Here is a 25531-nt window from a genome sequence, read left to right as displayed (position 1 = left end):
TTCTTCCCCAAAAGCCCTGCTGGGCTTTTTCACCCAACTGGGCAGTCAGAGAGGAGTGCTGGTGCCTGGGCACAGGTTCACCTGGCATCGGGTCGCGTGCTGCCAGCCCTGCAGGAGCCATGTGCTGCCTCAGCCCCCAGCCTCGTGTTGCAGTCTCCTGGAGGCAAGTGTATGTCTTGCTCTGTTTGTACAGGTTTGAGGCTTGAGGCTTGTGTGCACCTGTAGCTCTTCCTCTGCTCACTCAAGATCATTAATGGTAGAGCTGTGCAGTTTCTGGATGCTTTAGTTCATTTGCAGAAGGGCTTCTTCACTGCCCTGGTGCCCTCTGTCTCCAGCTTGAGTCCTTTCATCTGCATCTGATCTGCAGGAATGTATCAGGCTCTTCATTCATGTCTCCACAAATCAGTGTTACTCCTCAAGGGCCACCTTCAGAGCCTATCCTGAGCCTTATTGGTCTCTCTTGGGGTCCCTGGGGTTGATCTGGCCCCCTTATTGTGAGTCAGCTTTCAGGAACTGGACCAAACTTTTTTATATACAGATGGAAGGAGATGATGGGTGCTTTTCTTTCTTGAGGGGTAGGACTCTGTTATGACTACAGTTCTTTTAGTAGCCTGGGTAGTCCTGAATGTCAGTTGTATGACCACTGCTAGGCATGAACTGTGTCATGCTGTTCCCTCTATTTCAGGAACTTTCAGACCCCTGCAGCCCTCTCCCCTGACTCTGCTCTCTCTCTGCAGAGATGCACTGCGTGCCTAGTTTGTATACCAGGAACTCTTGTTATCCTCCCATTGCTCTTCATTCACCACACTGGGCAAGGAGCTGCATTTATCTCACCCCCTCCCATACTGTGAGTTTCCCTCATGGATCTTTCATGCCAGGTCCCCTCTGCTCTTTTCCTCCCTGGGCTCCACCCAGCTTTATCATATAGACAGAAGGAGAGATATGACACACAGCTGTTCCCAGACCTTACTTCACTTGGCTGATGATCTCTCTCCAATTAGCTTAAATGCAAGCTAGCACAGCAAAAAGGAGAGGAAGAGGCCTGAGAGAAAATGTCATGCTCTGTGGCAACAGCGAAGAAAAAAAAGAAAAAAATGTTTGATTTACAGTAAAAGCAGGCTGCAAAGTGGACTTCTAGGCCAGTTAGCAAGAAATTAATGATAAAGACATAAAATGTGCAGATTTTCTCCTTGATTCCTTTATTGCTTGTGAGCATTAGGTGTCGGACCAAGGGTGGCAGGAGAAGAGCTCTGGGAGATGCAGCTGTGGCTGTTTGTCCCTTTCTGTGCTCTGCCTCTCTACTGCAGGTTGGTGTCTGCAGTGAGGCAGCTCTGAGGGCAGAAGGACTTACAGCCCAGCTGCTGCTCCTTATTGTCCAGCCCAGTTCATGAAATAAGTAATGATGATGGGATTGCACTAAGATGCTGTGAACCCAAGGAGGTGCAGGGTCAGAGCATAAGCCATTTTCCACCCCCTCTTCTGAGAAGAAATAGCCTTTGAAGAAGTATGTCTTGTCTATGAGGGCTGTCCAGTCCACAGACAGGAGAGTTCCTGCTCTGATTTTGTTTTCTTATGCTTAATATTGGTTTTCTCTTTATGTGCCCCTGGCTTGATGGAGATATACCTTTTGATATTGTTTAATAGCAACTCTTTGGAAGGAAATGTCTCCATTTATGCTTATGTGGGTATTATGTATGGCTGCTGGGAAGGAAAAGGCCTGTCCTTTAGAAGACACTTATTAAGGGAAACCAGTCATTAACAAGTATATATGGAAAGGGTGGGGTTCTTCATCACTCCACTCATTTCAGCATCGCCTATCTGCCTCAGGAGTGCATCATCGTGATATCAGCCTTTATTAATATAAAACGCAGTGTTACGCACCCAAGATTACACCACAGGTAGCTAATTCAGTGGGTCTCTGACACTGCAGCCTATCTGATTAAAGTGGCAGTGGGGCGATCAGTGACAGCAAATTAAGCTGTTGGTGTAGAGGAGCTTTTGGTGTTGTCATGTAAATTTGAAATGATATTCAAGGAGTAAAACCTGGGAGACTGGGATCTAATTAGCTGAAGTTTATCATATGAGTGGTTTGGATGTAATGACTTGGAGATGAAAACACCCAATAGCCAATTTTCTCTGTGGGAAAGTGAGAGATTGTTTTGTATATGTGTTACACGATTTTTCTGTGTACTTTTTTGATGGGTTCTGTCCACTCTAAGGAATATGACACTGTGGAAAGATCTTTTTATCTTTAACTCTTTTCCAAGCAAGTATGAGTTAGAGATTTCCCTCTCTTCTTGAGGGAAGGTATCTTTTTCTGGCTCTTGCCTTTATTACAGGAGTTACCATTAAACTTAGTCAGGGAAAGCATGTATTTAGTCGTGGAGCTCCTGAGAAATTAGTACCTCTGTTCTGAAGACCAGTATTTAAATCCTGTGTGGGTACAAGGGGTCTACATTTTTTTGCAAAATAAAACGCAGTTATTCCTAATGAGAATTTCCCAGATTACTTTCATTTTGATACTATAGATATCTTAGCTTTACTTTTAAACAGGTAAACATATTTTAATAGAGAGAACACAGAAAACAATAACAAAAAATTGCCTTATAAAAAAACATTAATTTTATTTTGTTAACCCAAAATTTTGTTTAGTCTCTTTCTTGAAAACACATATATCAAACCATGTCTTGCTTCTATTAAAATGTATTTTTTTTTCTTCTTTTAATAGAAGAATCTTCCCTCAGATGTTTTAGTCAGGTTTATTTAGTATATGTGTCTGGTTTTTCAGATCCTGAGAGATGCAGGATGACTTTGGATGAATTTTAAGGGGCTTGGCCCTCCTCAACATGACTCTCACAATATTTGCCCAGCAGTGAGATGAGCAGGTGTAATTATATTGGTCTTTATCATTTTCTCATAGCTGTCTTGCTGATAAGCTGTCCTTGGTGAGAACTGCTCACACACATTTGATGACGAATCAGCGTCTGTGTGCATGCACACATGTGCATGCAGAGACAGCAGGGCTGCCCGCTGCTACCATTCCCACCCAGACCTGGAGCAAGGTGGAACTTGGAGATATTTCTGTTGGTGTTAAGGGGTTTTATTGAGCCACTGTTGGTGGTATTGTGGATTTCTGATGCGATTGAATTGTGGCTCAGGATTCCTCTCCCTCTCTATACTTGGCTTTGTGAAAGGCGATCCCGTAAAGCTGACCCTTGCTTCAAAGAGCTTGGCACCCAAACTGGCCCTGTTCTGCAAAATTTTGAAATGAACCATCTTCTCCAAGTGCCATTGTGCTCTGTCCTCATGATAGCTGCTTTTCTCTCTGTCTTCTTTTTCTTCCTCAAAACCCAGGCTGGGTACATGTAGGGGAGTGGGCTCACATCATGCTCTTTGCCTATCTGCAGTGGATGGGAAGAAGGTTTTTGTTGTCTGCCAGTCAGTGGATGCAGCACAGCCCTCCACTGAATATCTGTAGGAAACAGAGGATAATACAGAGTCTTGTCTTCAACCAACGTATGAACAGACAAGAGAAATCAAGCTGCCTTAAAATACAAAAGATGAGCTGCAAAAAAAAAGTATACCTGAATGACAGTGAGAAAGTGATATAAAGGATGAAAATCACTGGATGCAACTTAAGGAATGAAAAATATACCACATCTAGATTCTTTCCTATATATCAATATTTAACTGTAAAGTCTTGTGGAGGGGATATTTTGGGATCAATACATATGCCTTTGACCTACTTACATGACAGGCTTATTACTTGGTATCTAAATAAATATTCTGATAAGTAAATGATGTTACTCCCAAGTGAACTCTACAGGAAGGTACATATGCAGGTCATCAGCTGACTCCTTTTTCAGCTTGAGAGAGAGAGACAGGATTGAAAGTTGAGTGTGAACTTGCTAGTGTAAGTGTGAGGCATTGAAAACATTCATCATTGCTCACAGGCTGTTAAGTCAGCTTCCTGTTTCACAGTATTCTTCTTTTTACTTGTCAGTTTTTCTTTCTCAAGGGATATATTTTCATGTCTTCTCACCTCTCTCATTCCATCAGCAGTGCACCTCCAACTGATCTTCCTTATACATTTAAAACAGTGCCCACGTCTCTTCTGGCCAGGAAATTCACCATTCTCCTCCACATTTTTGATGGGGAGGAAGAGGAAAAATGTTGAATGAAGATGTGAGGAGCTGCGGTTTACATTTTTTGCAGTGGGTTCGGGGTGGTTATCTTATGGGCAAAACTAATTTGCTCAGAATTTATACTCATGTCAATATGCATTTAAAAAAAAATGAAATCCTCATTCCTGTTTCATTTTTAGTTGGAACTTTTGATATATATCCAGCTTTGTATAATGGCAAACAGAAACATGTTCTCTTTAATGTTTCCTCCCGCTTTTTGACTCTTCCTTTCTCTCTGTTAATTTCCTACATCTAGTCATCCAGTTTGTTTAATTAAGGTTCTTCAAGATAAAAATATGATTTTACATAATGGAAACTTTTTTGAGGCTTTCCCTCTTGATTCTTTTTTTTTTTAACTTAACCAGAAATTCATATTCTTTGAAGAACTGTTTGCCCAGTTCTTCATGCATACCTTTTACTTTAAGTGTTTAATTGATGCTGGAGACTGTTCCATATTTAAAAAATACATTAATTCCTACATTTTTCACATAAGGTGGTGTGTGTCTGGTGCAGTCTACAAAGGCTTAATCACATGTCTAAATACTGCACGTGTGTTCAGTGAAGTTTAAGCTGGGCTGACTATGGAAAGCACAGAAACTAAAGTGGAAGGGAGAGAAACCTTTTCCTTACCGGGGGCCACAGAGGGCTCTTGGGTACTGTAACAGTAACTCTTGTAGTAGCACACACCAATCTCTTTCTTTATTGCACAAACCTGCCCTGTACAGTACCCACAGACCTGTGATATGAACATAGCTACAGTAAGTGGGCTGTGTGCCCTTCTTGCCCAACACTTCCCACCCCACAGTATCAGATTTCTTCAGATTGCCAAGCTTGGGGCAGTCCAGCTATGCTGTGGCACTGAGCTGCCTGGAACCGGGCATTGACCCGTGTGAAGCTAGGAAGCAGGAGTCCCAGAGCATCCTTTGGGACAAAGGGTTGGAAATAGAGACTGGAAAAAAGGTTAGCAGAAGGAATGGGGAACAGACATGGGACTTCACAGGGTACCTGGCTGTGCCAGGGATGTTGTCTTTTGGATGGAGGTTTCCCACTTCTGTGCTAAAGAATCAGTCTAGCAAGGAAACAATTCGGCTCTAGTCATGTGTGATGGGAGCTGTACATGCACAGGTATGTTCCCTGGTGAAAATTAGCTGTAGTTGTAGTAGAGGGAGAAGTTCATCAGTTTGGGGAGGGTAATGGCAGGAGAGGAAAGAGGTCCATACCGGTGTGTGTACAGGTAGCATGTTGCAACATGACAGTTGTGTCATCCTGCCAGAGGGGATGTGACCTAGGGAAGATGATGCAAAATATGAAGGAATACATTAACTCAGAGGAGCCCTTGTTCCTTGGGAGGACAGCAGCTGGCCAAGCCATGTGGAGGGCTTGTGTAGTAGAACTTGTTGCCTTTAGCCGCGTTCTACAGGGCAGGATTGGCTAAAATACACATTTATTAACGTAGGGCTTAATTTCTCTTGGAGGCGAAAATTCGGAGCTAATCTTGTTCTTACACACCCCCAACCCCCAGCCTTTGACATCCTAGAAAGGAAAAGTAACCAGCTGAGGTTTAAAGTGTCTGACTCCAGTCCTGATGCAATGACAATATGGGATAAAATAACAAGTTGCAAACCCTGCCTGGGAGCATGGAAGATTGCTGGTGCTGTGCTAAGGGACAGAAGCTGCCGCTGATGCCCAGGCTGTGGCTTCCCAGGCAGCAGTTGCACCCTTTTAGCCTGTGGTATGGGCATTGCCTTTGGTGTTACTGGCTCAGCAGCAAGAAGTGCTGAGACAGTTGCTGTCTACTTAGGTAGAGTTCCCTGCCTGTCTCCCAAGGAAATTGGAGTTGCGTAAGGGCACAAGCTGGAAGCCTTGCTGGGGTGTGGGGGAAGTGGAAGTTGTAATGATAGAAGTGTGTGCAAGGGAAGATCCTCTGGAAGAATACAGATTGTCTCTGATGGTTAGGGAGCAGACCACCCATCCACCTGTGAATTTCTTTTAACTTCTGATCTGTTCATGCTTCAGTCTTTGGCATGATGTAAGTTCCTGTTCTCTGTTCATATTTCTGTCCTCTCTCATTCATCATGTCCCTGTGCCATCACTAGCAGCTACTGGAAATGTCAGGTCTGCTCTTTAATACTAGATTTCTCCCATTGGACTCGATTTGTTATGGAGACTTGTGTACAAGCTTGTCCTAAGCACACAGCTGGATTGAGTGGTGGGTGGCTGTGAAGAAGCTGTCTCATGGAGTTTCTTACAAACAATCATGCAGTCATGCGCACAAACCCTCCAATTATAAAATGGAAAAATCAGGTTAATATCATAGGCGGGTCTGTAACAGACCCCTACAGTATGGGAAAGGATGGAGATGACTTTCTTTTAAAGGCAGCTATCATGACTGCCTGAGGGGTGGGACCTTGAGGTAAACAAACATCTCCCTCTTCTAAAGGTCTCTTGGAGAAGAGACTAGGTTCCTCCAACACAGTAGAAACAACTCATATCAGAAATGGGATGCAGTCAATAATGGACTGGCTATTTCAGTACCTGACCTGGTTCACAGAAACTGATTTAAAAGTCTAAGGGTGGGAGTTAATTGATCATAAAATAAGCCAGGTCACTATGATAAGAATCGTGGATTTCAGGAAAGGTATGGAGCTGGTTGGTTGTTATCTGGGGCAAAAGTCTAAAGGTTAAAGGATGACTGGCAATAAGATACTGTATCCAAAACACACTGGTAGACTTTCCTAATGTAGCAGCCAGCTGGAAAGCCTTGTCTGAAATGCCCTGCAGTCCCTGGAGAGGAGCCCTGCAAAGGCAGGTACACTCCTGGTTCAGAATGTGGCACAAACTCAAGTGTAGGCAACCCCTTGGCAGCAGTAGAGCAAAAGGATCCATTTGTGAACAGAGTACAATGGATGTTCAGTTGCAGTGCAAATGTGGCCGTCAGCAAGAATGGTCAAACCCTAAGTAGGCTTGTGCTCTGCTATGGGCTCTCTGAGTTTGTTTGTGTTTTGGGATTCCAGCACGTTGTATCTTGAGTGTTTCTCATCCACAGGAATGTGAAAAGCATTAAAATCAAGATTAGGATGGCTGATATAGTGCTGTTTGTTTGCTAACCTGGTTACAAAAGGTATTCTGCTTTGTAGCACACTCTGAATTATAAATCAAAGTAGCATGATGTCTGAGTCTGCTCTGAAAGGTACATAGTGTAGCCAAATCACAGTACCCTTAAACAATGCAGATGTGTTGGCCTTCGTGCAGTCTGGGGGACATGAGGGAATACGCACTTTTGCTACAACAAACTTAATAACAATAATGAAAAATGAGGTATTTGAAAGAAATCTTGTGTCATTGGCTAAGTGCTCCGATTTGGTTACACTTCTATTGTTTTGTAGCCCTTTTACACCCTAAGGATGTTCTGTTAGCTAATGCTAGTGGTTCTTTTTACTGTTACAAAGCTAGATCATGAACAGAAATATGTGCCGTGTCCAGCTTTTCCTGTTCAGGGAGTAATTTTTCCATGACGTCTAATCTTTTTCTTTTGCTGAACTGTCAGTAGAGCCAGACCACTTTGGCTTGGCATTTAGCCCACATCCACCTACATATTTTTCCTACCAGCAAACAAACTAATTAAATGCCTTTATCTTGTGAGGCATTCCTTTCTCTCAAGTAGTTACTGATTAAAAAAATAAATAAAACTTCTCACTATTTTGAAAAAACAAGAGATGAGTCAATGTATTCATAGCCTGGTCTGTTATTAAATAAGAAGCCAGGATCAAAAAATGAGCAGGGTAGGAAAAAATGTTAGTGCCATCATAGTGTGTTTGTGGCCAGTGAAAAGAGTCTGGTCTCACTCCAGTGAACATTGCCAATATCTATTAAAATTCATGAGCATTACATTTGCACATTAAGGTGGAAAGGGGTACATAAATGAGGCAGAGCTACATCTTGTGAAAGATTACTGCAATAAAATGTTAATTTATAAACCATAGCTCGTATTGCTTCACGTTAGGCATGTGCTTCAACAGCCTTTCCAATAATGCTAACCTGAAGCAGAAGGGCAATTGTTCCAAGAGTCAAAAGAGGTTCTCCAAATCTAATAGGTAACAATAATCTTACTAATAGAAGCTTTCTCTTCTTTTTAACTTAAAAGAAAAGGTAGACTTATGAAATGAATTAATTGGAAATGGAAAATTCAGAGAGATCATCTAGGCTAACATCTGCTACTAGGGAAGGGGGAGGGTGGGGGGAATGACAGTGTGTGGAATCTGAAAGTTATAGCTTCCAAGCAATTTCCCCAATGATTTGTCTCTGTTCTCTGCATATGATATAGTCTTGTCTAGTGAGTCTCAGGACACATCGGGCTGCAGAATAGCATAGAGTAAAAAAGGAAGTAGGAGCAAGAGGCAAAAAGCCTGGCTGGGTGGTGCCATTGGAGTCGAGGGGGGGTTTATGCCTAGATGGTTCAGCATGCTAGAGCTGAGGAGCAAAGATAGTGCTAGGTAGCCTGCTGAAGGCAGGTGACTCTGCTGGTGCAAACCTGAAATAACCCATGTGGACCTCCTAAGCCTAAGCGAAAAGATTGTTCATTCCATTCCAGTGCTTGAGTGCTGACCACAACACTCTGAACGACCCAGAGCACGAGCCAGGCACTGAGCTCTGAACATATCAGTAACCTGCCAGGGCAGCATCCACTGTAATGCTCCAAGCTTAAGAGAAAACAATAAAGAGGTCTTCAGTCCCTGTTGTCTCTTTTCCTAATATTAAGTCCAGTCCTAGGCTTGCCTATGTTCCCCTGGAGAACAATTTGTGCCCCAAAACAAATGAGGAGATTCTTGCTGCTATTACCAGCAGCAGTTGTTCTACCTTGGGAGGTGCTGCAAAATGTGTAAATCGGCTTAGCTCTTCATCCTTTGGTTTTCTTAATAAGGACTTCAACTCCAGTCTCTGAAGCAGGCTTTACTCACAACAGACCTATTAAGTTATTTGCTTCTGCTATTGTATATCCAGGAGAACCACAGATGCCTCACAGTTAACGTAGAAGCCCTCCAGACTTGACACCAGTATTTATGCAAATCTGTAGGATTTATCATTTGGCGTAGAGTTTGGGCCAAAGTACCAACCCTATATTTAAAAACTACCATGCCATGGAGTTGTATCCCAGCATAGTCTCCCTGCCCCAGAAAAAAAAGCAGGAGCTATTGGCTTCCACTGGCACCATCTCTAATCCTAGCCTGGAAGCATTGAATCATCCAGAAGCAGACTAAGTTCTGCATTGTTTTGATCCCTAATCCTGCCCAGTCCTCCTCCTTTGATATGTAATAAAGCACTGCTGGCACTGGTGGGTAGCTGCTGTTTGCCAAAAGATGGTTAGGAGACACCAGTTGCTGGAGCTGCATGTTGGCATCAGGCTGGGGTAGAGTCAGCATGGCCTGAAAAAGATGTGCTGCTGGAGCTGGGAAGGCCCTGCAGGTGGAACTGATGCTGAGTTTGGCCAGATAGTGCTCACTTAGATGGTGAGAAGAGCTCCCGTCCAGCTCCCATCCTGCCTTCCCTCTGGGACAATTACAGCAGAAAACAGGATCTTCCAATCCAAACATAAAATGTGTGCCCATAGACACATATGTAGGAGTCCCTGCCTCATCCCAAAAGAGTCCAGAAGTCATTTGTTCTTTTTAATGCCAGTCCTCCTCCTCAAATCCTTCTATTCCTAATCCTGGCCTTCATCTTAGCACAGGACCTCTGGGAGCTCATCTTATGAAAAACAATTATGCCCTTGAGGACAGTGCAGACTCTTATTCCTGGCCCTTGGATTTACCTCATGGTAAAACAGGAAACTTCTCAGCTCCTGTTGATTGAATTCCTGGCCCTGCCCTAAGCTATCTAGAGCATTTCCAATGCTTTTGGGCTTTGATTACTGCTGGTGCCATGTGGGTGGGGGTTTGTAGTTCCTGTGTCTGAGGGGCCACATGGAAAGGGAAGGGTCTAAAAAACTGTGTAGGTTACTATGTGCATGTTCCCAAGGCTAAACAAGTAAAAGTAAGGGTGGTAACCTGAGGGAAAACATTGATCTTTGGTTAGCTAAGGTGCATTTGAAAAAAAACAAGGCAGAAGGCGTGATAATTAGGGTTTGGCTTAGCATGGGCTTAATTTACCTTGGGCTTTGTGCACTGTTCTGTTGGATCCTACTACATGTTTAAAAGCAGCATAGCTACCATGTGGGTGAAAGTCCTCTTTCATTTTGTACCAGCTCAGGATCTGTAAGTAAAGATGTCAAGCCCATGGTTAGGAATCACACCATTTCACAAAGAGCTGTAATTTCTCATTGTTTCTTGAAGTCCCGTAAAACTCATGTAAGAGTTTGTATCATCTGAGGCAAAAGAGTTCATTTAGGTTCAGATGAGCATCACGGGACTGGAGAGTTAACAGCAGAAGCTGAAGAGCTTGATATTAGTATCTGCAAAGCCTGTCTGGCTAAGATAAGGGTTGCATCTTGTGGAGGCAAATTGGCTTTGATTTGCTCAGAAGTGGGGTGAGATTTTTCTGTAAGGCTAAAATGAGAGCCAGTGCTTCCTGATGTGAGTTCAGTGTTGATTATTCTCTGATTATTCTAGGCCAGATTCAACTCATTGAACAGGTATCTTTGTTTGCACTTATTGTACAAGAAACTGCAGTGTAAAGATGGAAGGAATTGTGGCCTAGCCAGAGGCAAGACAGATGTTAGGTCTCAGAAAAGCATAAGATATCCTCATTGTGAAGAGAAGTGAGTGGCAAGCTTGGCTGATCACTAAATGTGAGACTGGTGCCAGAAACACTGGATGAATTATCTTTGTCTAGGATGAATGGGAATAGCTGTGTTATTTGCATTCACCTTCTAGGCAACATTGTTCAGGTAATTTCTTTCAATCCTGTGGTTCTTAACCCTGTCTCTGGCCTTTGCAGAATAGCCCAATGCAAAGCACATGCTGATAATCCCCGCTGGCACCTTGCCTTGTCCCCTGTCTTCAGGCTGCATTTAATTCAGTTCTGAACTTCCTCAGACCCACCTATACCAAAAGATCATTCAACCTATCCCTCTAGCCATGACCTTCTCTACATTTAGGCACCCTCAGCCAATTTCAGAATTATCTACACACCTTCAGAAACCCGCCTCCTTGCCCATGTACCCCCGATCATCTTCATAGGATAATAGAATATCAGGTTGGAAGGGACTTCAAGGATCATGTGGTCCAACCTTTCTTGGCAGAAGCATGGTCTAGACAATTCTGAATTCTGTCCAGCTGAATCTTAAAAATGTCCAATGTTAGGGAGTATACCACTTCCCTGGGTCGGTTATTTCAATGGCTGATTATTTTGATTTAAGAAATTTTCCTCTTCTGCCCAGTCAGAATCTTCTGAGGACTGACTTGTACCCACTTACCTCTTGTTTTTCCATATGACTCCTTGTAAAAAGGGAGTCTCCATGTTCTTTGTAGCCACCCTTTAAATACCATAATATGGTGATAACATCTCCCCTAAGCCTTTTCTGAAGACTGAGCAAACCCAGTTCTTTTAGCCTTTCCACATATTTTTTCTATAGCGGGGGCTGAAACTGAACTCAGTATTCTAGATATGGCCTGAAAAGTGCTGAGTAGAGTGAGATAACAACTTCTTTATCTCTGCTGGTGATGTCCTTGAGGCAACCCAGCATCCTGTTGGCTTTCTTTCCTGCACCAGCACACTGCTCACTCATACTGAGCTTGTTGGCCACTAGGACTCCCACTGTTCCTTTCCACAGAAACTCCCCCCAGCCAGGTACATCCAATCTGTGCTGCACTCCTGGATTTTATTTTCCTAGGTGTGAGACCTTACACTTGTCCTTGTTGAATTTATAAGGTTCTTTTTAGCCCACTCTTGCAGCCTATCAAGGCCTTCCTGCAGGGTGGCTCTCAATTCCAAAGTGTCCATTTCCTTATTCAGTTTGGTATCATCAGCAAAATTCATCGAGGTACACTTGGTCGCATCATCCGGATCACTTATGAAGATATTAAACAGCATTGGGCCCAATATTGACTCCTGGGGGACCTCACTTGTGACAGGTTGCCAGTTTGAAAAGAAGCTGTTTATCACCCCTTTTTGGGTTGACCTGTCAGCCAGTTCCCAACCCACCACACAAATCCCCTGTCTAGATCGTTATGCATTAGTTTCTCTAGGAGGAGGCTATGAGTAACTATATCAAAAGCCTTGGAGAAATCCACCTAGACATCATCCACCACTCACCTTACATCAACCGAGCAAGTTACTTTGTTGTAGAAGGCAATCAGGTTTGTCAAGCCTTTCCTGGGACTGTTTTAACAACAAGGTAGCCTCGGTGGGATTCGGCTTTCCTTACTTTGGCTGGCCTGGTTTGCCAGGGTTAGCCTGGGCAGTCTGCTCTCCTGCTCTGGTCAGTGCAGGGCACTCAGCTCACCCAGAGACATAGGCTGGTGTCCAAGGAAGGTGGGATGGATCAATAAATAAATAAATAAATAAACAAACAAACCTCTGTGCTTTCTTCTTTTTCTCTCCACTGACTGCTGAGGAAGCTTTTACACGCAGCGTATTAGAGACCTAAAGCTGGGTCTGCTACATCTCACCTGGCTAGGAAAATTCATATTTAATGAATAACCTAAGTAACTGTGATCGAGTGTTCCTGCCTAGCCTTATTCCCCCTATTTTATTAGTCTCTGACTTGGTATTTCAGCAGTTGCAAATGCGTTCATTTGGTTCTTTGTTGGCACTCTCAGTAATTAATTAATAAGCACATTACCTGCTGTGGTTTGCATCCATGCCCCTGCATTGTAATCTGGGATGTGTGGGAAGGGAGCCCATGAGGCAGTGCCTGCCTGGTCCTGCTGCAGGAGGGCTGTAGGCAACAAGTCCTTAGAGATATTTAGACAGTTGGTGCCATGGATTTCAGCTTTGATGACCTGGAATGCTGTGCTCAGGCAGCTGGTCAAGCCCTTCCCCACGACACCTGTCACTTCTGGAAAAAAATGCCTGAGACCACACATCCATGTTCATCCAACACGTGCTGAGCAGGAAGGCATGGAAGAGCGGACTACAGAGAGATGCAGCCATCAGAGGAAAACAAAACAAACCCACAAACTCCTTTTTCTTAGGAGCTGTCAGAAAAACACCTGGTGGAGAGCTGATTTCAGCTGCAGTGCTGTTACCTGATACCGGCTTGATATCATGGTGCCATCTTGGGTGGGGTCTTTGCAGAGAATAACTTTGTTACAAGAGAGAACATTAAAGCTGTAATAGCCACTCAAACAATGGAAGTAAAGGGAAATAAAGAAAGTAATTGTCATAATTAGATAGGAGGAGAAAATTGAATAGGCTGTGTTGGGGGCAGTGGAGGCAGCAAAGCACTGCTGAGCTACCTGCTGCAGATGTTGAGCTGTAATCTCAAAGACTCAAAAAAACCCCCTGACTTGTGTAATTAATACCCTATGACTAATGAAAATAGGTGCCCTCACAGGGAGTTGAATAACTGATTTTGTTACAGAGATGCTGCATAATTCCACAATGTGCTTTTCTCTCCCAGCTGCTTGCTGGATTTTTTTTTCCCTCTTCTCTTCCTCCTCCACATTTCTGTTTCAGGAGTTGTTTGCTTTATTTTTCATTGAATTAATGTTTCCAGTGTGTCACCCCATTTCACTGCTGCTAGAGCGAGTTCCTTAATAACCTGGCCCAGACATGGCAGGAGGAAGTAAAGGAAGGATCTGTGGGTACCTTCATCATAGGTGGCAGAGAAGAAAAGGAGAAAGTCCGCACGGAGAAGGAGGGAATACTGCAGTGACTGGGCTGAGTTACAGGTAAACTGAGTTACAGAGGTTGTTGGCAGCTGTACTCCTGCAAAATGCTGCAACATCTTCTCTGGAGCAACAGACACTTAATGCCTCCAATCCTCAGAGCACACCGCCCTGCAGGATACAGGGGGGAGGAAAAACCTGCACCAGGGGCTGAAACACCCCTTGTGTTCATTGTCCTCTGCCCCCATGAGTCATTGAGGTTTCACCTGTGTTCAGTCACCGACAACTCAAAGGGCAAGACCCAGAAGAGGACCAGGAGATGAAGATAGCAGGCTTAAACACTCTTCCAGGGGCAGCTGGAAGCATGCCTTCACCAGGGGCAAGTCCTGTATGACCAACCTAGTGGCTTTCTATGATGGGGTAACCACAGCAGTGGACACAGCAAAACCAACAGATGTGATCTATCCGGACTTCTGTAAGGCCTCTGACACGGTCCCCAACAAGATCCTTCTCCCTAAATTGGAGAGATATTGATTTGATGGATGGACTGTTCAGTGAATAAGAAATTGGCTCAAAGGTCATATTGAGAGAGCAGTGGTCAACAGCTTGATGTCCAGATAAGATATCTGTGACAAGTGGTGTCCCTCAGCGGTCCATACTGGGACCAGTGCTATTTAATATCTTTGTCAATGATACAGACAGTGAGATCAAGTGCACCCTCAGCAAGTTTGCAGATGACACCAAGGTGAGTGGTGTAGTTGCCACACCGGCAGGATGGGATGTCACCCAGAGGGACCTGAACAAGCTGGAGAAGGGGGCCTGTGTGAATCTCATAAGGCTCAATAAGGCCAAGTGCAAGGTCCTGCACCTGGGTCAGGGCAATCCGCCGTTGCAATACAGGAATGTGGGATGATGTGATTGAGAGCAGCCCTGCAGAGAAGGACTTGCAGTGCTGGTTGATGAGAAGCTCAACATGAGCCGTCAATGTGCGTTCGCAAGTCAGAAGGCCAACCATATCCTGGACTGCATCAAAAGAAGCATGGGCAGCAGGTCAAGGGAGGTGATTCTGCCCTTCTGTTCCTCTCTTGTGAGACCTCATCTGGAGTATTGCATCCAGTTTTAGAATCCTCAGTGTAAGACGGAAATGGAACTGTTGGAACAGGTCCAGAGGAAGGCTACAAGGATGATCAGAGGGCTGGAGCACCTCCCATAGGAGGACATACTAAGAGAGTTTGGGTTGTTCACCCTGGAGAAGAGAAGGCTCCGAAGACACCTTACAGTGACCTTCCAGTGCCTGAAGGGGGTGTACAAGAAAGCTCGGGAGGGAATTCTTACAGAGGCATGTAGTGATAAGACAAGGGCGAATGCCTACAAGTTGGTTAGGGGCAAGTTTAGACTACATATAAGGAGGAATTTCTTCACCATGAGGGTGGTGAGGCACTGGCACAGGTTGCCCAGGGAAGCTGTGGCGGCCTCATCCCTAGAGGTGTTCAAGGCCAGGCTGGACTGGGCCTTGGGCAGCCTGATCTAGCGGGAGGTGTCCCTGCCCATCACAGGGGGTGGGAACTGGATGATCTTTGAGGTCCCTTCCAACCCAAGCCATTCTATAATTCTATGATTCGATGATATAGGGAAAAGAAGGGCAGATTGGGCTGTTGGCATGTGTGGGAGCTGTAGGCACACCTACACACCAGAAGGCACAGCCAAGTCACCCTGTGGTGGCAGCACTCCCGGCACTTGCTGCTTTCCAGAACAAGCAATTGTAGGCATCTAGGAGCTGTCTTTAAATCTGCTGGGTTAAGTTTGCAGTCAAGAGTGACATCAAGATAAGGGAGGACAGACATGTTCACAGACCTTTTAAGACAAGGGAATGTCATCTAATGTAACCTAGGCACAAAGTGGGCTCTGTTTTGCAGCAGACATTCCTTGGAGAGACTCAAAACTTCTTATTTGATTATATGTTGGACAAATATCACTGCTGTATGTGACCATTTCTGGTTAGGAACAAGGATAGCTTCCTGGCCTAGGCTCTTTCATAGGCTTGAGTGAGGGATGGGATACCAAATAGGACTAAATTTAATGCATAGTTAAAGGATTATTTCTTGGCTTCTCCTCAACAATTACATATTCAGTGGAAACCTGGTGATCTTAAGTATGTCATAATATAATATTAATACCTCATTACATATTAACCATGTCACAATTCTGCTGGCAACAGACATATTTGTACTGACATGTTAATTTCACTACTGTTGGCCAAAAGCCTTTTGGGCAAAATAGGAGGATCGGGTTGTTTTTTCGGAAAGGTCATTAAGGAGTTAAAAGCATGAGGCAGGGGGGAAACCCAAAACCTGAGGCTGGCTCTGGGCTTCTGGCAGCTCCAACAGCAACAGCAATGACTTTCCTCCTCTGTCTCGCCCACCTTCCATCCTCTTGCGAGGAGCAGCAGAGCTGCTCCCAAAGCCCAGCATCTTGCAAGGGCTGACCTGCTGCTTTCCACAAAACAGGCGTCTCCAGAAATTAAGGTGCTGGGGCTTGCTCCTCTTGCAGGCAGCACTGCCTGGAGGCTCAGTGACAGCCTTGTCCAGGAACTCATTTTGTCCCCATCTGGGACTGCTCCTTTCACCTACTATTGGCAGAGGAGCTTCGATATCTGATCAAGTAAGGTAATTAAAACCAGTCGGGAGATCTTCAAGGAAGTCATAATCCTCTGACATGCTGATAGGGTGCAGCTGCCTCTCCCTGTATGGCAAGTGGGGAGTAGTCAGGGCTCAATATGGAGACTTCAGCACACACCAGATATTGGGACAGGGCAAGGGGACATTTTTAGCTGAGATAAATAACCTAGCTTTGTCGGGGGCCATGATCTCCCTGATTGGAAATTTTTGCCCCTTGCATCTTGGTTTCCAGTAAATTTTGTTAGTGTGGAATGTATTTAGGACCTGAAGCAAACCCAGGAAAACAAACAGAGCTTGGGGAACAAGCAAAAGGGCAGGAGGAGCTTTGGATACATTGCTGCTTGTAAAAAGAGTCTAGCACTGAGACTGACCACTGACTCTGTGTAGGTATGCATAAGTCTGCAATGGATGTAAGAAATACTTGGTAAATACCTTCTCTCTGGGACAAAGGCTGCCCTTTAGTGTCAACCTGAGGCTATGACTGCAACAGCAGAGACAGTTTTTAAAAAATATGTTGAAGAAGGCAGCTGGGGTACATGTGGAGGAGCACACGACTGCAAAGATATAATGTCTAAAGTAAATAAGTTACTCCAGCTCCTCCAGTTTTTGGTGATGCAGGAGCAGCAGCTGCAGCTGCATGTACCGTTTTGAACCCAAGTCACTGCTGCTGGGTTTGGCTTTGGATTGTTAGGATGGGATGGGTTTGGAGCTGTTGTCAATAAATAACTATGGAGTTTGTATCCCATATCTCATGTGGCTGCTAGAAGACAACTTACTCTGCCACAACAGAAGGCAGAAGCAGAATCCAAAGGCAGCATGTCTTTAGACTGATCAAATACATGCTTTCAAGGTTTTTCACATATATAAGTATGCATACATATATATATGAATATAATATTTATATACATAAAATATTTATGTATGCATAAACGGGACCTGAGGAAATAGCAGGAAGATGTGCCAGGAGAGATTTAGGTTGGATGTTAGGAAAAGGTCCTTCGTTCAGAGGGCTGTGGGACACTAGAACAGGCTCCCCAGGGAAGCAGTCATGGCACCAAGCCTAACAATATTCAAGAAGCATTTGGTTAAGGCCCTCAGACACACAGTGTGAATTACGGTATTGTCCTGTGCAGGGACAGAAGTTGGACTCGATCCTTATGGGTCTCTTCCAACTCAGGACATTCTGTGATTCCATGAAATACTTTTTTTAAAAAGGGTAACTTTTAAGAACAGTGTAGGATTCTGGAGATATTTACATATATATTACAGGCAATGTGAACAATGTGATGACTGACTAGGATGTGAAAGGCATTTTCCTTAGGAACTCTTTATTTCCTAGCTGCTTAAAGCAGGATTATGTTTTGATTCTTCCTTCATCGTTTAATATGGGAAACTCTGAAGCAAAACACTGAATTTCATGAAAGCTAGCTTGATCCATATGGTGTTTACTGGGCTGGGAATACCTGAATGGGAACAAATGTACCAGTGTTCGTGGCTCAATGAGTGGGTGTTTCTTCCTATTTCTTCTGCAGCTGGGATTTGATTTCTTCCTGACAGCAGCAGTATATCACAGGAGTGGATTACAGGGTTGCAGGAGTGCTGTGATGTGTCTTACTCAAACTTGTAGCCAGCCTCATCGGATATGCCCTGAGGCAGCTTTTAGCCATCTGGATGTCCTGATAGACCATAGGAACCTGGGATGCAGTAGCGAAAGGGGAAAGTTGTAAACTGCTCTGGTACTGAGTGGTCAGTGGGATTATATTAGCAAAGCAGCGCACAAGCAGCGATGCATTACTGCGATCTCCTTTGTATTTTTTGTGGTCTGTTTCCGAAAACGAAGAATTAAAACCCTGCTTGTGGTTTGGACAAGGGTGAGTTGGGTTGTCTGAGAGCTCCCTGCCTTGAAAAGTGGCTACTTTTTACCATGAAAATAAGAAATGAATATTGCATTTGTGAAAGTGTGTGTGAAGACACATGCCTGTGTGTGTGCAGGCAGAGAGCAGGCACGTGTGCGCCTATAAGGCTGCTTGTGCAGGTAGGCAAGCGCGTGTGCCTGTGTAGGTAGGTACACATGCATGGGCACCCAACCATCCCTGTGATCACAGTTAAGAAAGAGCCACATTAAAAAGCCAAAATAGCTTGACATCCCATCCTTATTGCCTCTGGCCTCCGACCTCACCCAGCCTCACCCTGTCCCACGTCCCTGTTAATTGCTCGCAAACAGCAGCAGGGATGCAGGAGCAGCCAGGGTTGCTGTGTGTTTGCCACAGGGCTGATCACCAGATCGGGTCTTTCTCCCATAAGCTGTGCCACTTCGTTGTGATGCTCATGCCAGCCTGTGACACCGTCTGCTTCAGAGCGGTTGAGCAGAGGGGCTGAGGGAGCACTCTGCCACTGCGCTTCCAAAGGGGACACATTGCTGGTGTGCATGAGGGCTCTTCATGGCACAACTCGGAGCACAGTTCTGGTAAACTAACACAGAAACAAGTCTGCCTTTAAGCACTGTGGGGCTTTTCCTGGGTGCCTTAACACGTTCACAGGGCTGTTAGTTGAAGGAAAACTGCAGGGTGTCCTAGTGCATTCCCCCAACCTGGCCCCTGCATGAGGCAGGAGGGAGCACAGGAGATAGCATCTGAAGGAGCAATCCCAGATGCCTGCAGGCATCAAGTACAACACCAGCCAAGTCACTTAGATCAGTATCCCTCTGGTTTTAATGGGAATTAGATGCGTAAAACTCCCTTGTAGGTGGGTTGCTGTTGTTAAGGGAATGACAGCATCCCCCAGAGCAGCTTTTCCTAGACTCATTCCACCCCGGAGAGACTCTGACTGGGAACTGGCACAATCCCACAGCCTCCAAAACAGCACATAACAGAGCAGTCTTCCTCTGAGGGTGAGCTTGGCTAGCTGTGCTGTCACTAGAGAGCTGTACCCTCTGCCTGACCCCAAGCCAGCCCCACTTCACCTTTTGGCTGCCAGCATGCACCCCAGTAGTGGGGGAAGTGGGATTCCCCCATTCAGGCACACATCTCCACTAACGGGAAGAAGCCTGTGTGTTCCTCTGCGTTTGTTAGCCTTTAAGTTTATTTTTTCTTTTAATTCCTCTAGGAAGGGAGCAATTGATCGACAGTCAAGGAAAGCGCAGAGGAAGGGAGGAGGGGATCAGGGACTCCTCGACTTCCCCACTGGCACTGTCTGGCTATGGGATGTGATGACTACCTAGCCATTTTGCTTTGCTGAGTGTGCTGCCAGCACAGCTAATTACTGCTGCCTTCACCAATGGGCTTTACCCTGAATTAAGGCCGGAGCAGTTGTTTTGGTTACTAATGGGGCAGAAACGAACGGAGAAAGTCCAGTGGCATCTGTAATACTGCCTCCCTGACAGAAAGCCATCTGGAAAACCTCAGCCAGCCTTGTCTGGGCAGGAGACTCCTGCAGTGGAAATGCAGGCGGCAGTTAGCTGGAGCTACCTGTACCGTGGTGCGTGCCGGCACATGCTGTGCAAACTGCCTGGATTTGCTCACCGCTCAGGGCAAAGGGCTGCTGGGGAGCAGCCTAGTTCCCAGCAGGCCCACGAGGAGGAAGACAAAGGGATGCTCTGCTGAAAGCACGTCCTGGGCCATATCCTTAGCACTGCCGTGGCACCGGGAAAGGAATGCCAGGAGCAGTTCTGTACCTCTCTCTTTCCCCAAAGCTGCCAGAGCCAAGAATGAGAAATGAGCTGCTCATTTCCAACTCTGCAAAGATTTTTGCTTTGAAAGTGTCTCAGAGCTGGGACCCATTCAGAAGAGAAGACACTGCCGTGGTAAAAGGGAAGGTGATACATGCTGCAGGTTGTAGCTGTGGCCAGAAAGCTTGACTGTGTCTGCGCTGGTTTGCTGCACTAAAGCCAACTTCTTCCCTGACAATTGGTGCGCTGAGAAATGTGTCAGGAGCCCAAAGGGCGAGGGAAGAACATGGGTGGTCCTGAAAGTGCTTTGACTTGGAGAGCAATGGAGCAGCACCACCTGTACTTAATAAACCACCATCCAAATCTGGGTTTAGATCAAGTGGAAACAGGAAGTCCTGGCTGCTCTTCAGTGGTCAGTGGCCCTGTGCTGCTCTGTTCCCCCAGGCCATAGCTACCGCTGTAGCAGCAGCCGTGCAGTGCAGCTTCCTTCTCCTCTTTTTCCCTACTGCTCCCTGCAGAGAAGATCAATTAGGGCACAGACTTGTGTGTCTCTGTGTCAAAAAAGAAAAGGAGCTTCAACAGGAGGAGAAATCCTGGTATCTCCCACTTAGGGTACTATACAAGTTGCACTCTAGCTGTGCCAAGCACAGGGATGCTGCTGAGTTCAGGAACTGGAATCAAGTGTGAAGATGTTGGGGAATAAAGGCTTTTCTGAAGCATCTAACATAATCCTCAAACTGGGATGGACTGCTGCTGATTAGACTTTAAATTTATTTATTTTTTTATTTATTTTAAAGGAAAATGTTGGAGATTTTTGTGAGCTCCAGAGGCTGGCAGAAGGACTTCAGGTTAGGCTGAAATCAGCCTTCATCATCACCACATGCAGACTTCTGGACTTCAATTTTGCAAATGTCTAAACTCCACCGCACATGTCCCTTTGGATATAGCTTCTGTAATAAGTGTTCCCAGTGTCTACTATAACTGTGGGCTGTTTAACCTCCTATGATGCCCCTACCTAAGCATCTTTGCAAAGAGCAAGACGATACTTGGACAAAACCAGCCTCACCAAGGGTTTTAAAACACGTGGCAGAAATCGGTAATGGCAGCACAGGACTTGGCATGTTTTGCCTGTCAGTGGTCTAAGAAAAGCAATTATATTTAGATAGATAAAAAGGAAATGTATTGGACCTGGTCCCTATTGAGGCAGAGTCAGGGTGTGACCTCCTATGAAAACTGGATCTGCCAGCATTTATTTCCTCTGATCTGATCAGGTGACGAAGACTGGGGGGGACTCGTCAGGCAAATTTGTCTCTCGTGCGTGTTGTGAGTCTGCAGCCTGTGGGCCCTTATTCCTGCTGTGGTCAAGGGTAACTCTCTGCCCATGGGGCAGAACTTGCCCCAGGGAGCCGTGCCTGCAAACAGGCCCTTCTCTGCTCTTCCAGGGAAGAGTGTAGAGCAACTTTTCCCTTGCCATTGCCACAGCTGCAGTACCTATCTTCTGCATGTTTCTACTTGAGCCTCACGGAGCAAGATGTATCTGTGAAGATTCTTGGTTGCTCTTTGTTAGCTTTCAAATGGTCTTCGCTCTACATAACTGCAGAGAAAAGCCTGAAGCCTCCCCCATGGCATTTTGAAAGCACAAGGAAGATAAGGTGGTGGCAGCAGTGATTTTAAACCCTGGTTTTGCTCAAATGCCTGCCATGTGGTTCCCTACAAAGCTCAGGACATTCCTGGTGCAGGAGCAAGTTCTTCCCAGCAACAGCCATGCTGCAACATGCTGCCAGCAGTCCCTGATGCTCAGCCGCCGAGCAACTGCAAGAGCCCAACATGTTGGGATCTGCCTGCTGCTGCCTCGCCTCTTGAAAGAGCTTCCTGTGCTGTTACGCTGCTCTGTTTAATCAGCACTCACTTTGGGTTGTGAACCTCTCCCTTGCTTGGGTTGGTGACAGGAGTGCTGGTGTTCAGCGTTTTGTCACAGCCGCCGGCTTCAAGTGCGCCCCAAAAGCAGGGAGAGGAAGAGGAGCGGAGTAGTGCCAATACACAATATGTACTGAGCTAGTGTGGCAAAAGCAGTTGAAGGCTTCAGGCAGAGACCTGGGCGCGTGTGGAGGTGGCTTTGGCCAAGGAGCAGGATGGGATAAGTGCTCCTGACACCTTATCATCTCAAGCCGCTGGCTGCAGGACTGGCATGTGAAGAAGCCCAGCACTCTCTTTGTTGCTTGTGTGAGTCTCCTTCAAAATCAACACCGTTTTAAGAAAGCCCTCCCTATCTGAGATGGGGAGGGAAGAGGAAAGGCAGCTGGGGTCCTGGCTGGATCCCCAAGGTGCAGGGGTGGCAGGATCAGGTCAGCTGCTGGGCCCAGGGGTAGACAGGGAGGTAATGCAGGTTTGCAACTCAGCAGCAGAGCACCACAGCACCCAAAGGCTTTCTCTGCGTTTTCAGGGAGGACTGCACGTTACACCACACAGCCTGGGGTTAAAAGAGCATGGAGGAGAGCAGATGTGTTCCCCTCCAGACCTCTCTGCTAAAGGAGACCTCGCAGAGCAGCTCCCACACGCCTTGTTTTTCTTACAACCTTGTTGTGTAGAGCCAAGGTGGTGCAAGAGAGGAGGCAGGAATGAAAGGGTTGAGGTTTGCCTCCGGGCCTCTTTGCAATCACCCAGCAATTCTCTCCCCTCGCTGCCTAGCATGTTTGAACCACAGGCCTGTCGAGTCTTCTCAAGACCTGTAGAAACACGGCACTGCAGCGCCTCATGCTAAGTAGCAGGTAAATAAAGCTACTGGGTGCTGGGAACAAACTGTTGGGAAGACAGGTAATGCATCAGGGGCTGCGTTATCCCCTGGAGGCTGGGATGGAGGAGCGAGGAATGAGGATGGTGTGAGGCACCTTCCCTGCAGCTGGGGCTCCTGCACGGGGAGCCAGCACCAGTGTCTGCTGGCAGAAACCCAGACTACAGTACTGCAGACATAGACCTGCTTGAAAAATCACGTCTAGAGATGAAAAGGTGAAGCTTATGGTCCCTAATACTGTTTCACTGTATCTTTTTTTTTTCTTCTGCCTTTGTTACTCCTTAGGCTGAAATAGCCACCTGGGGCCATAGTCAGAAGCCCTAAGGAAGCAGGTGAGTGATGTATGCAGGAATCCTGCAAGCAAACTCGAACCAATGTTGGAGGCAAGCAAGCAGAGCTTATGTTTGTCTCATAACCCTTTCTTCTCCCAGGGAGCAGTTGGGCAGCATGGGGGACCTGAAGCAAGGCTCAGCTCCTTGGAGCCCTCAGTGCCTTCACACCACCTCTCACACCCACTTCCCAGGTATGCAGGGGGTTGTGCATATTTTAGGGAGTTTTGTGGGTGCTGGAGCTGGCTGGTGAGAGGGCAGAGCCTGCGGCTTAGAAGCTGGTTCACAGTGTTGCCTTGGTTTCCATCATGGCATGAGCTAAAGTCTAGGGAAGGAAGCTGTCAGAAAGTGGTGTGGGGAACAAATTTCCTTTCAGACTTGGGCAGCTGAGTTTAACCTGCCAACTCAGCTAGGGAAAAGCAGTCAAGTGATACTGAGTGTGCCATTTATCGTAGGGTCTGGGGATTTCTTTTTTCTTGTGTTAGAGGCTTTTTTTTGGGGGGGGAAGTAGCAACAAAGTGTGACATTGCCATTAGGTTGTTCTGTATATTTTTCAGGTATTTTTTAAAATAACATAGTTAAGATTAGCTAGAGGCAAAGAAATGCCTGTAAGCTTCAAAGCAGCAGTTCAGACGGGACTTCAGCAGCATGCAGCTGACCAGGAAAGTCACCTGCAGGAGACCTTTACAGAACAGTAATCATAATTGTTGCCTTAGTGCTAAATTAGCAGCCCTCATTCACCCCTCCTGCCCTCAAGAAAGGCTGGTTCACAGGGACAAATACCCACTCCACTGCTGGCAGAATATCATGCAATCCCTTTGTCATTTTTGAGTTGGTTTTTTTTTTCCTCCAGTGCCTGTTGTGTTGCCTCCTATGTTATTGTGAAAGACTGCATGGAAAATAAGGACTCATCACTGTGGCCTAATGTTTAATTAGACGCTAATGTGCCATTATTATTAGGCACTGAATGAATTTACTGGTGAAGCAGTGCTTGAGCTGTTTTAAAATCATTTTATAAGCATACTTTCCCCTTGCCTAGCTGGCATGCATCTCCCCTGTTAGGAGGCACAAGACAGCTTTACCTGGTCTTACAGGTCTTCTACAGTTCAGGCAAATACCACTGGAAAGTATCCCAAATCTCAGTGTTTGGAAAACTTTGAAATAGAAGGGTATGTTGTGTGCTAGGCTAGGCCAAGTGTTTAATCAGTGGCACAGGACTTGAGAGACTAAGTGGTCTGCGGTTGAATTTGCTATGAAGAGAGACTGATTAAGTACAGCTTAATGAAACCTGACAACGTTTTTGGTCTCAAAAGATGTTGAAGGAAGCAGTAAGAAAATTACAGTTTTGTTTAATGAGAAGTTTCATTGTCAGCACCTTTAGGAAGCTTGCCGTGACTGCCATACACTGTGAAAACGTATATTGCTTTGTAACCTCCATATTTTGGCATAAGCATGGCTTTACCATTTATCTTTTAATACAGTTTCATTAGGCAGTCAGTGAACTGTCTGGAAATTCAAGAAACTGAACTAGGGGAGTTCCACACAGCTGCATAAGAGGTATACCTACTTGGAGCCAGGAACAGCATTAAACAGCAGCAGGACCCCTGCCCGTTCTGCAAGCACCCTTCCTCTTTGGGTTATCACCTTCAGCCACTGCCATCTCCAATAACAGGGCTCTGATTTTTTGTTTTTAAGAAAGTATTGACTTTCATAGAGCTAAATTCCAACAGGGGCACTTTGACTCCGAAAAGCACACACTGAGGTAGCACTAGCATTCATATCTCTGCCATCAGGTCTGTGCAAAAAAGGTCTCGAGCAGGAGTAGCTTTCCTGCCAGAAGAAGTGGGAGCAAAGCTAGCGCTGCTGCTAGCGCTGTGGCATGCAGAGTAGGAACACACCACCAAGGAGAGGTGAGGTACCTGCCCAGGCAGCAGCCCAGCAGTCAACAGGGAAAAGGCAAAAGCATTTGACTTGGCTTCAGGATGGGGAGAAAAACTAAACTCCCTGAACAGCTACAGCATACGAGGAACACATCCCCAGCTAGACAGCAACTTGTTACGCCCATAAAGGCTGGGCTATGTGGGGATTTATTCTATAAATTTACTCTGTAAATAA

General features: G+C 45.7%; 1 long non-coding RNA gene across 3 annotated transcripts in view; it reads left to right on the top strand.

The window, feature by feature from the left end:
* The window catches only part of LOC128849486 (uncharacterized), a 48324-nt gene extending 22817 nt beyond the window's left edge, over positions 1-25507 (top strand). For 2 of the 3 annotated variants that reach the window (XR_008447412.1, XR_008447411.1), the window contains exons 2-4: positions 19735-22519; positions 23373-23419; positions 23519-25507. This is a non-coding gene — a long non-coding RNA (uncharacterized LOC128849486). Of the gene's footprint in view, positions 1-19734; positions 23065-23372; positions 23420-23518 lie in introns of all 3 variants that reach the window. The other variant, XR_008447413.1, reaches the window with a different exon arrangement.
* Positions 25508-25531: the final 24 nt, after the last annotated feature.

Source organism: Cuculus canorus, chromosome 1 (genome assembly GCF_017976375.1).
Source record: "Cuculus canorus isolate bCucCan1 chromosome 1, bCucCan1.pri, whole genome shotgun sequence".
In the NCBI taxonomy this organism is placed as follows: domain Eukaryota; kingdom Metazoa; phylum Chordata; class Aves; order Cuculiformes; family Cuculidae; genus Cuculus; species Cuculus canorus.
Note: the sequence above shows the minus strand (reverse complement) of the source record. Positions and strands in the feature narration are given on the sequence as shown.